Raw genomic sequence first — 13,578 nt, 5'->3', positions numbered from 1 at the left:
TAGGGACAACTTTCCTACATGGAAAAGTCTAATGAAGATACATCTAGGAGCCATGCACAATCTACCATCACCAATGAGCATGTTGATCTTATTGGAGCCCTAACTACTGAAGATCTAAAATAGAAAAGAGAACACAATCAGGCAATATTGGAGATTTCCTTTGCCCTTAATTATGCCAATTTTGATGACATCAAGGGTTGTAGTAGTGCAAAGAAGATGTAGGATGCTCTTCACACCATCTATGGAGGTGATGCAAATGTTTTGAGAGCCAAATCTAAAAGTCTTAGAGGTAAGTTCAATTATATGAGAATGCAAGAAGGTGAGAATGTTGCTCAATATTGCTCTAGGATAAAAGATGTTGTTAGTGCTATAATAGGATCTACTAGTAAGATAAATGATGAAATTGTACTAAGCAAATTTTTGAGAATATTGTTGCACATCTATGCGATTAGAGTTTCTGTAATACAAGAACTGTGATGTATACTAGTGATGGAGACACAACCAAGAACCAAAATGAACACATGGAAAAGGGAAAAAAAAATTCTTATTATCAATGAAAAATACCCTATGGGCTTATAATAGTATGATTTTGGAGAAAGAAATCCTCTGCACAGTACCTTCTCTCTCACTCCACTAAGAACTACCTTTACAATGCTAGAAGTGTTCTTAAATAAGCCCTAAATGATTTAGGGTTAGGGATACATTCTAGAATATGCTAGTTGGCATCCACCACCAAATAGAAGGTTCCAAAAATTGCATTAGAATTTAGTGTAAAATTAGAAGAATCTAGAAACGGTAGTCCAACTTCTGGGAGGAATAATTTTTGAACTATGACTCTGATTAACAAACCATTTACATTTATGGAAAGCTCCTAAAGTGCTCTATAGCCCTATGGATAGCTTTTATTGTTCCCCATTTTTCAGCCCTGTATGAAACAATTTAGTGCCTTGAATTTGACTTTGAAGTGCTCTTAGGAGGTCTCCAAAAAAATAATAACTGCAATAACTTTCTAACCATAAAACCTTTTGAACTGATTCTTTTTTTGGAGCACTTTAAATTACAAGTATAATCATCCCTCAAAATTACACCCTCTAACTCATCATAATTTTGGCTCAATTACAAAATAAATCATTTTTTATATTTACACATATCCCAAGGTGCTTAAAAACTCTAACCCAAAAAACTAATAGTGAAACTGTGAGAGTTGGAACCTTTATTTGACCCAAATGGATATCCAAAAATTAAAATGCATTAAAAAAAACTATCTCTAATCATATTTTTTTGGGTGATATAGGATTGCCCTTATACTACTGGATGCTCCTGCATCAGACACCCAGGGTAGATTGAAAAGGTACCCTATCACTTTATGGTAGAGGAAAACCCAAATGGGCAAGCTTCACTAATGATATCCAAGTTGAGCCCTCTATTGGTCATCCTTTCCACTTCACCAAGTACTCTTCATACTACCTATTTCAAGTACTCATACCCACATGACTATCCAGAATCTCTTCTATCTCCTTCTTCTTATAAGTAGGAATTGGACATGGCTCTAGCATCAACCCCTCATTTGCACCATCATCATGATATTTTCTTAAGTCTGTAATGTTGAAGATAGGAGAAATGTGAATCCCGTCTAGCAACTCCACCTTATATGGATTTCTCGAGTCATGTTTCTTCAAAATTTTGTAGGGGCCAATTTTCTTCATCTTTAGCTTGTTTTAAGTATGCACCAGAAACTATTCCTTTTGTAAGTGTACCATAGCTAAGTCCCCTACTTGGAACTCCTTTTGTCTCCTACTTTGATCTTCCCTAGCTTTATACTATTGATTCATCTTGGTAATGTGTGCATGGACCTCTTCATGTAGGCTCTTGACATGTTCAACAAATTCTTCTACCTCGGTACTTGTCCTCTCCCCTTGCTCCCTTTTCCTTAATTCTGGTGTAGTCCTTCAGCTACTTCCATACACAATTTGGAATGGTGATACACAATTTCACTTGTGGTAGAATCAAATCCCATCCCTTGGGCTTATCTCCCACTAAACACCTCAATAAATTTTCCAGACTTCTATTTACCACTTCTTTCTGTCCATCAATATGCAGATGATGTGTAGAACTAAACTTCAATTCTATCCTCAAATTCTTCCATAAAGTCCTCTAGAAATACCCCAAAAATCTATTATCTCTGTCAGAACCAATACTCTTTGGGAGGTCATGTAGTCTCACCATCTCTCTGAAAAACAAATCTGCAATATGCACAACATCATGTGTCTTGTGGCATGAAATTAAATGTGCCATCTTGGACAACCTATCAACCACCACAAACACCGAGTCATTACCCCTTTTTGTCCTTGGCAATCCAAGAACAAAATCCATACTTATGTCCTCCCATGGCTTCGATGGAATAGGCAATGGTTGATAGAGTCTAGTATTGTGACTAAATCCTTTGGTTGCTTGACAAACTTAACAACTCTGTACAAAATTCTTCACATCCTGTGACATTTGAGGCCAAAAATAATGTTCTTTAAGAATAGCAATGGTCTTATCTCAACCAAAGTGTCCTACCATCCCCCCACTATGTTTCTCCTTGATCAAATTTTCCCTCATGCAACTCCTTGGAATGTTCAATTGACCACCCTTGAACAACATACCATCCTGAATCAAATAATCTAGCCACCTACTTCTGTCTACAGTAATAGGTTATGTACAAGCCGTCCATGCTTCAACAAAATCAAGATCCTTAGGGTATAGATTATTGAGTTCATCAACCCCAAGCACTTCAACCTGCATTACTACTAGCAACAATTGTCTCCTACTCAATGCATCTCCAACCCTATTAGACCTTCCACATCTATGTTTCAACACAAATGTATAGCTTTGCATGAATTCTACCCACTTTAAATTTCTTTGGTTCAATTTACCTTGGATATTTAGGTACTGCAATGCCTAGTGATTAGTATATAAGACAAATGATTTTGGCAATAAATAATGCCTCTATTTCTTTAAGGCCTGAACAATTGCATAGAACTCCTGATCATAAACAGAATACTTCTTCTTTGCATCATTTGATTTTTCACTAAAATATGCAATAGGTTTACCTTCTTGGCTCAATACAGCCCCAATAGCACTGCCACTAGCATCACAATCTACTTGGAACACTTTACTGAAATCAAGAAGTGCCAACATAGGTTGTTTTGTCGCCTTCTTCTTCAAGAATTCAAAACTCCTTGTATCTATTGTAGTCCACCTGAACTCTTCCCTATCCCTCCTTATTGTTTTAGTTAGGGGTGCACATATGCCACTGAAATTCTTAATGAACTTCCTATAAAAACTAACTAGACCATGAAATGATCTCACCTCAGTAGTAGACCTTGGAGTAGGCCATTCCAAGATGGCTTTTACCTTCTTTGGATCCATTTTGAGACCTTCAGATGATACAACAAACTCCAAGTAGACTAACTCATTTTTTACAAAGCTACATTTCTTCAAATTAATCAAAATTTTCTCTTCTCTCAACCTTTCAAGGACTCTACGTATGTGCAATAAATGTTCATCCAAAGTCTTTCTGAAAATTAAAATATCATCCAAATAGAATATAACAAAATTTCCCAAGAATTTCTTTAGTACCTCATTCATAAGCCATATGAAGGTGCTTGGCACATTGGTCAGTCCAAAGGGAATGACTAACCACTCATATAAACCCTCCTTTCTTTTGAATGCAATCTTCCACTCATCTCCCTCTTGTATCTATATTTGATGGTAGCCACTCTTGAGGTCTATCTTTGTGAAGTATTGAGCTCCACTCAAGCAGTCCATAAGATCATCCATTCTTGGCAAAGGGAACCAATACTTGATGGTTATTCTATTTATAGCTCAAGAGTCTATGCACATTCTCCACTCTCCATCCTTCTTTGGTGCTAGTACTATAGGTATTGCACATGGACTCGGGCTCTCTTGAATCAAATCCTTCCTCAATAGCTCTTAAACTTATCTATTTAGCTCTTCAATTTCAGTAGGAGTAATCTTATGAGCAGCCTTATTAGACAAACTAGCTCCAAGGATTAAATCTATCTAATGACTAATCTGCTTCACTAGTGGCAACCCTTCTAGAACATTATCAAAGATTACATCTCCATACTCACTTAATAGGCCTAAAACTTTAGGTGGAATTTCACTACTACCTTCCTTATCTCTTTTAGGAATCAAAGCATAACACATATGCTGATGTTTCATACCATCCAAAAAATTTCTTCCATCAACAAGACATATCCTAGCACTACTACATACCTTTTCACCTTCCTTTACCAAGGGCTTCAATTTGTGGAAAACTCCATCCTTTGTTAGAGAGTATGTATTTGCATGACCATAATGTACAACATGCCTACCAAATTGTCATGGTCTTCCCAACAATAAATGGTAGACATCCATTGGAATAATGGCATTGAGAACTTCATCATTGTAACTCCCAATCTTGAGCTTCACTAAACATTATTCATTGGCCAGGACCTTATGATCATCCTTCACCCAGGCAATCTGATCAGGTAGGGGGTGTTTCTCCCTCTTGAGCTTTAGCTTAGAGACCATCTCATCATACACCAAGTTGTCAGTGCTACCACTGTAATACCCCAAAATTGGCTCATTGCCATCTCAACCAATTCTGGTCTATTTTTGATCAATCTTAAAGTCCTATTCTAATAGGCAATTCTCATTCTGCTATTCGCTACTTGACTTAATTGTCAGATGCAGAAAACCTAAATCTACATTCATCATGCTTATTATTTAATTCCTATAGTATTTACTCATGTTAGTCACATTAAACCTATTGATTAATATTTAATTTAATTATTAAGTATTTATACTTTAATTAAATTAAATTATATCCTAAGTCTAATGTACTATGCAATTAAATTTATTTAATTTAATAAATATGCCTATCTTAATTAATTAAATGTAATTATTTAATTAAATGGGAAAGGTATTTCTAATTAATTAAAAGAAATTATTTAATTAAATGGAGTACTTACATCTAAATAATTAAACAAAGTTATTTAATTAAATGGAAAGCCATTCCTAATTAATTAAATGAAGTTATTTAATTAAACAAAAGTATCTCTAATTAATTAATGATTATTTAATTAAATGGAAAAAGTAATTATGAGAGCATATCTCATTTTATTAAATTAAATATCTCAACAAAATCTCCCTTCAGTTCAAAAAAGGGGAATTTCCAGTTCACTATTGCTCAAAAATGAGTTAAATTAGTTAACTCCTTTTTCTACTCAAATTAAAACAGTTAACTCCTTATTTTACTCAAATTAAGTCTGTTAACTCCCTTTAATTTGGGAATCTCCCTTTATGACTGAACCTCATCTTCAATCCTGACCGTTGATTTGAATCGATCTCAACCGTTGATGGATTCCAAGAGAGTCTATTTAAGAGACCCTCATCTCCTCATTTTAGAGGATGAATTTGGAGAATTTGCATCGAATCGCTGCTGAAATTCATGATCACATTTGCTTACATTTTTTGCATACATTCTCATTCTTAGTTTAATCTCATTTTAGTTTAATCATGCATATGCTTAATCTAGTTTTCTTTATTTGTTCCTAGATTACATTGCATCTTTCATTATAGATTAATTTGCATTCTCGTTCTTAGCTTAATTTCATTGTCAAATCCTTCGTTCTTAGAGGGTCTGGTTGCCTGCACCTTGATTCTGAGGATATTAACAGGAAAAATCCCTTTAGATAGAAGGCAACAGGTTGCTTTCCAGGGCAAATTTTGGATGAACAATCCAATGTTCATTCTGAGATGAATCCGCATGCAATGATCGTGTTGAAGTGTGTGTGTTAGCATAGGCCGCATTTTCACATATACAACCACCATCAACAATCACATCACAAAACTTACCCTTGTACTTGGACCTGGTACAAAACAAACTCCTCCTTTGTCTAGGTTTGGTCTCACCACTTAATAAGACCCTTTCATTTATGAGAACCTCTCCTTGTTCTACATCATTAGAATGCAATGACTATGCATCTTCATCCACATGAGCAACCCTTTCTTGACCATCAACTCTCCTATCTATCCTTCTTTGTCATTGAGGGAATTCAAATGCATGATGACCTTCTTCATTGCAATGAAAATAGGTACCATGGAAGAATCCTCTTCCTAATCCTTATCCATGTCCTCTACCTCTTCCTCTTTGATCTCCAAATTTTTTATCATAGGAGGGTTGAAACCCTTGTTCCTCTAGCTCCTGCTAGTACCCACATCTTCATTTTTCTTTTTGGTCTCATTTTGGCATCTAGATGACCTATTACTACCCCTTCCTCCTTAACCACACCTTCTTTGCCTTTCTTCAAAAAAATTATTTATCTTCTCTTTGACTCGGGGGGCAAACTAGTATGCCTCTTCAATGCTAGTCATTCTAACTAGACTTAACTCTTTATGAATGCTAGGTCATAACCCACTGAGGTAATGAGAAACCTTCTTCTTATTTGCTTCTGCACAACCTACCTTAATAAGAAGTTGATAAAATTCCTCCATATATTCGTAGACAGATTTTTTTGCTTGCTTTAATCCTTTCATTTTCTTGAACAAATCAAGCTTGTAATCAATAGGAATGAACTACTTCTTTAGTTTGTCAAACTTGTGATCCCATCTTTTGATTTTCTCCTTTCCTTTTCTATTTCTTTCCAGCTAAATCTCTTGCCTCCAAATTTTTGCGTGGCCTTTCATTTTGGCCCTCGCAAACTTAACCCTATATGGATCCTTGATATCCTCATACTCAAAATACTCCTCTAATTCATTGATCTAGTCGATCAACTCATCCAGGTTTAGATTTCTTGAAAACATATCCACATCAATTTTAGGTCTTTTTCTAGGCTTAGAAATGGCCTTATAAAGCCTCTCCTCTACTTGATTTAGGATTTCCCCTTTGTCTTCTCCTTCCTGTCCAATATTTTCTTCTTCTTCATTTTCTTCCTCACTTTCATTGCCTACAACAACATTCAGTCCTCTATGGATCTCCTCCTACAATGCTTGAACTTGTCTCTAGAGGGCTCTAACCTCAGGAGTAACAACTCTGGCCCTTCCACCAAATTCCCTTCATGGAGGCATGTTCTTGTCTCAAACCCACAACCTCACAGTCCTAGTGAAAACTACCTCATAGTCAAGGCTTTGTCTACACACTTAGGAAAACTTTCTTTGATACCAAAGACCAGAATGAACACACAAGAAAAGGGGAAAAAAATCTTATTATCAATGAAAAATGCCCAATGGGCTCACAAAAGTATGATTCTGGAGAATGAAATCCTCTACACAATACCTTCTCTCTCACTCCATTGAGAACTACCTTTACAATGCTAGAAGTGTTCTTAAATAAGCCCCAAATGATTTAGGGTTAGGAATACATTCTGGAATATGCTAGTTGGCATCCATCGCCAAACAGAAGGTTCTAGAAATCATGTTAGAAGTTGGTGTAAAATTAAAAGAATCCAAAAATGGTAGTCCAACTTCTAGGAGGCATAACTTTTGAACCGTGATTCTGATTGATGAACAATTTACATTTCTGGAAAGCTCTTGAAGTTCTCTATAGCCCTATTGATAGCTTTTTTTGTCCCCCATTTTTTGGCCCTATACAAGGCCATTTAGTGACCCAAATCTAACTTTGAAGTGCTCTCAGGAGGTCTCTAGAAAAATTAAAATTGTAATAACTTTCTAACCATAAAACCTTTTGACCTGATTCTTTTTTTGGAGCGCTTTAAATTACAAGTATAATCATCCCTCCAACTTACACCCTCCAACTCATCATAATTTTGGCTCAATTACAAAATAACTCATTTTTGCATTTACATGTATCCCAAGGTGCTTAAGGTTCTTAGAAACTCTAACCTAGAAAACTAATAGTGGAATTGTGAGAGTTGGAACCTTTATTTGACCCAAATGGGTATCTAGAAATGAAAACATATTAAATAGAAACTATATCTCAGCATATTTTTTGGGTGATACAGGATTTCCCTTACACCATTGGATGCTCCTGCATCAACTAGGTTCTAATCTAACTCTTGAAGGTCTTGTAGGTAGACTCACTACTTTGAGATATCCAATTTTGACAACTTCAAATCTAACAATTTTGAATCTTCTTTCAAAGCTAAAATGTCATTAAAGGAACCTAATAAGAAGAAGAAAAAAAGGTAAAACATGTTTCTAGTGATAGTGATAGAGATGAGGAGGATGTAGAATAGCTTGAAGCACTAATAGCAAGAAGATTTCATAGAGGTAAAGAAAAATTCAAAGGTAAGTTACCTATCATGTGTTTTAATTGCAATGAGGTTGGTCATATTGTTGCTAGATGTCCAGAGAAGAACTATAGAGGTGGAGATAAGTACAAAAGTAGAAGAGATGAAGAAAACAAAGATTACAAAGACAAAGGGAAGAAAAATTTCTATATTGTAGAAGTGGAAACTAAAGATGGATCTGATGATCATGATGATGAAGTGGTGTGTGTTGCAATGAAGGATTTTTCTAATGAGGATGAGGCAACTACACTAGTGTCTTGTGTGAACAAAGATGATAGATGGATCATTGATAGTGGGTGTTCACACCACATGATTGGAGATAAGAGTAAGTTCATTACCTTGAATTATTATGATGGAAATAGTGTAAGGCTTGGTAATGATGCACCGTGTTTGATAAAAGTAAAAGCTTCTATCAAACTCACAAAAAATATTTTGTGTGACAATGCTTATTATGTTGAAGGACTTTAACTTGTTGAGTGTGTCATAACTGAATAGTTCAGGTTGCAAGATTAAGTTTGAGAATAAGATTGCTAAGATGCATGATACTAATGGAAAACTAATGGGAAAAGGTGATCAAAGTAGAGGTAATTTATTCTACCTTGGTAGGGATGATGCTACTTGTCTAGTTATAGAATTTGATGATGTGTGGTTATGACAAAAGAGGTTATGTCATGTTAATTTTAATAACTTAGTTAGTATTAGTAACATGAGAAGAGTCAGATGTTTTCCTAATTTGAAGAAACCTGACAATATAATTTGAAAACAATGTTAGAAAAAATGATAAAGTCTAGTTTTAAGAGTAAGACTCACACCTCTATAGTAATTTTGGAGATTGTTCATACTAACTTGTGGGGACTAGTTGATGTGCAAAGATACAAAGGTGATAAGTACATTATGTTATTTTTTGATGATTATTCTAGGATGATGATTGTCATGTTTCTAAAATAGAAATTTGATGCTTTCTAAATGTTTAAGTGGTACTTAACAAGACTTGAGAAGGAAACAGGTAAAAGCCTAAAATGTTTGAGATTTGATAGAGGAGGAGAATTTACATCAAATGATTTTGAGATGTTTTGTAATGACAAAGGAATCAAAAGATAGACATTTGACCATAGGACCCCTCTACAAAATGGAATTGTTGAAAGGAGGAATAGATCTATAATGGACTGTACTAGGACACTCATGATGGAGAAGAATTTTTCTTTGAAATACTAGAGAGATGCTATAAGTACAACTATCTATACCTTGGACCATGTGTAAGTCAAGAAAGGTACTCATTCAACATCTTTTGAACTATGGTATGGATACTCACCCAATGTAAAATATTTTAAGGTATTTGGAAGAGAGTGTTAAATTCTCAAAGATTTTAGGAATGGTAAATTAGATGCAAAAATTGAAGAAGGTATATTCCTCGACTACTCCACAAGACATAAAGCTTATAAGTGTTTAAATACTAACACTAACAAAGTTGTGGAAAGTGAAAATGTGAAATTTGGTGAATATACAGAAGTACATGAGGCTAAACCTATGAAGGAACCAAAAGAATAAAAATCATTTTTATACCTTTTATGAAGGTATGCCTATTGATGAAGATGTTGTAAATCAAGGTACAAATCAACAAGAAGTTTTAGTGACTACCGAGAGACATATAATGAATGTGAAGTTGCATTCAAGAATCGAGCCACAGTCAAGTCCCAAGTTACATAAAAAATTTGAGGCACATTTTAATTCTAGGATTAGTCTACATGAAATAAATATTGAATTTCTTGATATTGAAGTACATAGTGATTTAGAAGTTGATAGATCTATTGAAGAAAATATAGCAGAACCAAGATTGTCAAAATATGTCAAAAGACATCACCCTACTGCACAAATTATTGGATATAAAGATGCAAGGCCAATGATAGGAAATAGTTTGAGGAGTGATACATTTTTTCTTGGCATGTTTGAACATATGATAGTGAAATATACCTTAGAAGATGATGATTGGAGTAAATCTAGGAAATAAGAGAATGAATAGATTGAGAAGAATATGACATGGACTTTAGTTCCTAGACTTGAAGATAAAAATGTGATTGGCACCAAGTGGGCATATAGAAACAAATTAGATGAAAATGGTGAAGTCGCAAGGAACAAGGTAACATTAGTTTGCAAGGGGTATGCACAAGAAGAAGGAATAGATGATGGAGAATCATTCACTCCTATTGCAAGATTGGAAGGATTAAGAACTCTATTTTCTTACTTTGCATAAAAAGGTTTCAAATTTTATCAAATGGATGTTAAATCTGCATTTTTTAATGACATATTGGAAGAAGAGTTCTATATATAGAACAACTAGAAGGATTTTTTGATGCCAACAACAAAAACATGGTATGTAGACTACACAAAGCTTTATATGGTTTGAAGTAAGCACCAAGAGCATGGTATGAAAGGATTTGCAATTATCTTGTAAAAATTGGATTTGGAAGGACTGGTGATAATAGAAATTTTTACTTAAAGATAGAGAAAGGAAAATATATTTTACTATATGATGTTTTTGTTGATGATATCATACTTGGAGGTCAAGATGCTTTATGTAAATCTTTTGCAAATGAAATGAAGAAATAATTTGAGATGTCCATGTTTAGGGAGATCAAGTTCTTTATGTGTTTGCAAGTACATCAGATGAAATATGGTATATACATCACTCAGTCAAAATATGTAAAGGAGATACTAAAATTTTTTGGATTGGAAGATTCCAAGCCAGTAAAACACCTATGGTGATAGGACATAAATTTTCAAAAAATGATGATTTATTTGAGGTGAATCAAACACTATAGAGGTCTATGATTGGCAAATTGAAATATGTATTACATAGAAGACTCAATATTGCATTATTTGTTGGGATAGTTGCAGATTCTCTACTAATAATAGAGAGAATAATTTGATGGCTGCTAAGAGAATAATGAAATATCTAAAAGGTACATAAGACTATGGTCTCTCCTACAAGTAAAAGGAGAAGTTTGAGTTGAGAGCCTACATTGATGTTGATTGGGATGGAAATATTGAAGACAAAAAGAGCAATAGTAGAGGAGCATTTTTCTTAGGAAAAAGGTTTGTTACATAGACTAGCAAGAAATAAAGCTACATATCTCAATCTACTACTAAAGCTGAATATGTTGTTGTTACAATAAATTGTACAAACATTGTATATATTAAACAACTACTCGAAAGTATGAAGGAGGAAATCATTGAACCTGTGATATGTTATTGTGATAATACAAGTGATATAAATATATTAAAAAATCATTTGATGCATACAAAGCCCAAGAACATTGAAATCAAGTATCATTACTTGAGAGAGCTATTTCAAGACAAAGAGGTGAAGATGGAATATGTGAATATAAAAAAGAAAATAGTTGATATCATCAAAAAAGCATTACCTAAGGATTGTCATAAGTATCTAAGAGGTAAACTATGGGTGACACCTCTATCCAAGGCTATTTAAGAAGCATGAGAAGTGCCCTGCATCAATTGAGATGAATAACATATGTTACACATTGATGCAATGGATCTTACTTTAGGAGCTACCTAAAGTAATCAAAGAGCTAGAGCTATAGATCATTCACAAGCTAGGTGATAGAGGGAGAAACTAAAAATGTTCATATCTACATATTAAGAAGACAATTCTTTGGCATTGTTGTCAAAGAGGGAGAAATACAATGAGGGAAATCTAGAAAATGGAGAAATATAGAAAAAAAAATTAGAAAGGAAGAAACATCGAATATCTACTCAAAGGGAGACAATGTACCTAATGATTTAACTAGAGAGAGAAATAGTTAAAAAACATACATCTACCTAGTAAGAGGGAGGATAGTGTTGAGGAAGTCATAAGGATGAGTTGATTGTCTATTGTTCAAAAAAAAAAATTTAACCTATACAAAAGATGAAAGATGCTAATAGAGGGAGAGATTTGGATACAAGGAATTATTTTATTTTTGGTATTATTGTTGGTTTTACTAGTTTTACAAGTATGAGAATGTGTTTTAATCATTTTTTTTCACTAATGTCAAACCTATTACTTGTTGGTAAGATAAATCTTTAGTTGATTTGAGTACTATCATTTATTTGATTGATGAGGAGGTTTTGATCAAATGAGATGACAAAAGAACCTAGAGGAAAGGTTGAGTTATGGTATGAAAAAGGAGTACAAAGATCTGCTAAGACAATGATGATATAGTGCTTTCATTATCTACTTAAGGTTGCAAAGCATGGATACACTAACAAAGTCTAGAAGAATAAGTAAGAAGAATTGAATCTGACAAGCTTGACTTAGTGGATAATAGGTGACGAGAAAATTTAGTGCAAGCCAATCAAAAAATTAGTTGGAACCAAGTAGAGTCAAAATTTATTATATGCCAAGTGATAAAGTTTAAGCTAAGTAAATTTTAGTTGATGTCAAACACTAGTAAAATTTTGTGTTTTTCAATTTATTGAATGGATTATGAGTGGAAGAATAGTATGGAAGCTGAGTGACAAAATATTAATGTTCAGTGCCACTATTCATGTTAAATTGTGGATTTCATGAATTTGAGCTAACTATTTTATTTTCTTCAATTTTGTAAAGTGCGTGGAAGATAACTATGATGAGTCAGTGGCATAGAATTCATGGTAAACCGTTTTGAGGTAAATTCAAATAGGATTGAAGAAGAAGTTTCTAGAAGGGACTAAAATTAAAAGATGGGTAGATTCATTGAATCATACCTAACCATAAAATGGATGATAGAAGATGAATGGAAAAAGATCTTAATTTTCTATTTATAGAGATGGCTAGTCAAAAACAAGGTTGATCAATGTTCGAGAATCTAAGTTAGACAAGAGGTCTTAGGTATTGCTTCATTTAGAGACCGAATAGAAGAGACTACTATTGGAAAGAAAAGAAAGAAGGCTTAAGAGTATGAATGTTTGAAGGGTGAACAAGCTATCAAAGTTGAAGTGTGTGAAAGCCAAGAAGAATGGAGGAGTGAAATAAATATTTGTAATCTACAAGTGAGTTGGAGTTATTAGATCAAGCCTTACTACTACTTTCTAATCATTGTACTAGTCTAGGGTAAATCCTTTGGATTAAGGTTGACCTAATAGTCATTTGTAAATCCTTTAACTGGGTGACATTCCAAGTGCATGATCTAAAGTCCTCTAATAAGTCTCACTCCTGACGGGGTAATTTAAATCCTCTAACCAAGTCACATTTAATAGTGTGTATTGTAACCTTTAATAGGTTTGGTCTTTCATAAGGCAT

This window comes from Cupressus sempervirens, chromosome 10 (genome assembly GCF_028749045.1).
Source record: "Cupressus sempervirens isolate cs-2001-9-10 chromosome 10, ASM2874904v1, whole genome shotgun sequence".
Classification (NCBI taxonomy): Eukaryota; Viridiplantae; Streptophyta; class Pinopsida; order Cupressales; family Cupressaceae; genus Cupressus; species Cupressus sempervirens.
This window is presented reverse-complemented; position numbering follows the sequence as displayed.